Below are 2,778 nucleotides of genomic sequence, written 5' to 3' on the forward strand. Positions count from 1 at the left end.
TGTGGCAGAAACACAATAATATGAAGTTCCTTGAGACATCCAGAGTCAAAGAAAAAGGTTGACTTTTATTACGAGCTTGAAAGTAAAAATGGCCACTTCTTTTACATTGAGTCTAACAGAAGTCTTACTTCAATATTAAAGAATGTTAGAGCAATATTCACTACAATGACTTTTGGCATCTGAGATATAGGAAATACAGTGAATTTTTTTCTCCTCTCATAGTAATAGATTCTTAAAATTGTAGCTGGATGGACCAATGGGGAATAGGTGAGACAGTGATATAGACTTACTAACTTGCCCTTAAGAAGATGAGGATAACCTTTGCCAGATCCTTTTGCATCCCTTGTTTCCTGATATTGCTGGGAACTGACAAATGAAAACTTGAGCTCTAACTACCATCTTGAGACGAGATAGTTGATTCACTCTGAAGACAGTAGAGCAGTAACCGGGAGATACCACATCTCTGAGAACTGTCCAAGCTCCCATTTGCAAACAAGAGACTAATATGTGTCCACCTTGTTTAAGTTATTATAATCGTGGTCTTCACTTCCCATGTGTTCCCCATTGTGTCTTCACAAGCTACCCTATCCATTCATTATAAAAACTAAAGCTCTTAAGTAAAACACAGTGTGGCTAGTTCCTATATATTTCCAACAAAGCTAATAATACCAGTTTCTTGTAAATGAGGAGAAAGTAGAAAAGAAGCAACGTAGGAGGAGGAAAGGGAGCACCAGGGGCTAAGGAGAGGGCCATGAGGTGATTGCAGTCAAAATACAGGGAATTAAAAAGTAATAATATGACCTCTTTTCTTCTGCCACCCGGATATGAGCTGTTCTCGCGAGAGCTGTGCCTCTTTCTAAGCTAGCACTCCCTAAGGACGAAGCCATGTTCAGCTCGAGCGCCAAGATTGTGAAGCCCAAAGGCGAGAAGCCGGACGAGTTTGAGTCTGGCATCTCTCAGGCACTGCTCGAGCTGGAGATGAACTCCGATCTCAAGGCGCAGCTGCGGGAACTCAACATCACCGCAGCGAAGGAAATCGAAGTTGGTGGTGGTCAGAAAGCTATCATAATTTTTGTACCAGTTCCTCAGCTTAAATCTTTCCAGAAAATCCAAGTCCGGCTAGTTCGTGAATTGGAGAAGAAGTTCAGTGAAAAGCATGTAGTCTTCATTGCTCAGAGGAGGATTCTGCCCAAGCCAACCCGGAAAAGCCGCACGAAAAATAAGCAAAAGCGCCCCAGAAGCTGCACCCTGACAGCGGTGCACGATGCCATCCTTGAGGACTTGGTCTTCCCAAGTGAAATTGTGGGTAAGAGGATCCGTGTGAAACTGGGTGGCAGCCGTCTCATAAAAGTTTATTTAGACAAAGCACAGCAGAACGACGTGGAGCACAAGGTGGAAAATTTTTCTGGTGTGTACAAGAAGCTCACAGGCAAGGATGTTAATTTTGAATTCCCAGAGTTTCAGTTGTAAAGAAAATGACTGAATAAAGTGTCATTCATAGTAAAATAATAATAATAATAATAATAATAATAATAAAAAGTAATAATATTTGTCAAAACTATCATTTGGGGGGCCATGGTAGATACTTGAGGGAGGGTAGCTAGGAGAGTCTAGGGGGAGGAAAAAAGACTGATATAATTCTCTTTCAATTAAAAGTATATTTAAAAGAAAAATAGGGTTTCCATCATTTATTCTTTTACTAATAATTTTGCTTACACAAGGACTACAATTTAGCTCCTCAAAATCATCTGTCCTATCTATCTATCTATCTATCCATCCATTCATTATCTGTTTCTGCCTCTTCCAAAGCATAATAATAATACAATAAACACATATAATACAATAAATGCCTTGTTACTTTTAGCTTCTTATATTTTCTATAATCACATCATCTGTGAAGATGAGTATACATCTTCATTTTCAATCCATATACATTTTATTTAGTTTCTCGGCCTTACTCCATTAGCTAAGACTTCCGGTACAATGTTGAAAGAGTATAAAGAGAATCTGTCTTTCGGTTCTTATCTTAGTGGTAGGCACCATACTATGTTTTACATGCATCTCTCAAAGAATTCTTACAAATCCTAAGAGATAAAATCTACTACAATCCTTACTTTCATATGAAGACACTGAAATTTAAAAACATTGTGTTCAAAGTTATGTGGCTTATTGGCATTATAAATGAGACTTAAACTCACACAATGTGTCTGCAGAGCCTGGCTGAACAGTCAGGGCCCTTGTGGACAAGTGTCAATTTCTGGAGATACTGAGACTCTTCAACAAGCACACAGATCTAAGTGTAAGAAGGTGAGTGCATGCTACGTGAGATGGACTACTTATTTTAGCACTTGGAATATATTTGAACTCTACCTGCATTGATCACACTCACATACTGATGATAAACTGGGCAAGCATCTCCTTAACTAATGAGATTCAGTCATCTTTCTGCTCCCAGTCTTGACATCATATAATATAAGTCAGTGTGATAGATACTACAAATATCCGAGGATCTGGTAATTTTAGAAATATAAACACAGAGAGTGACACCCGTGTCTCAAAATGGTTTAGCTATTTCAGAGGGTAAAAGAATAAACTAATTATTCCAGATACATTATGCTCAGGAGCAACCTATAATGGCATATGTTAGGCGGGGCACACAGATGGCAAAGTTTTCTCATGCATGTGGAGTTCAAAGGAACAGCCTTGGGAGTCATCATCATGAATGCCATTCACCTCCTTGGAGACAAGTCTTTTCATTGGCCTGGAGTATACTAATGA

At 39.0% G+C, this 2,778-nt stretch overlaps 1 pseudogene; it reads left to right on the forward strand.

Moving 5' to 3' along the window:
• Positions 1–885: 885 nt before the first annotated feature.
• On the forward strand, positions 886–1,506 carry LOC114635916 (annotated as a pseudogene).
• The last annotated feature ends 1,272 nt before the right edge of the window (positions 1,507–2,778 follow it).

The sequence above is a fragment of the Grammomys surdaster genome, unplaced genomic scaffold, assembly GCF_004785775.1.
Source record: "Grammomys surdaster isolate TR1022 unplaced genomic scaffold, NIH_TR_1.0 99, whole genome shotgun sequence".
NCBI lineage: Eukaryota > Metazoa > Chordata > Mammalia > Rodentia > Muridae > Grammomys > Grammomys surdaster.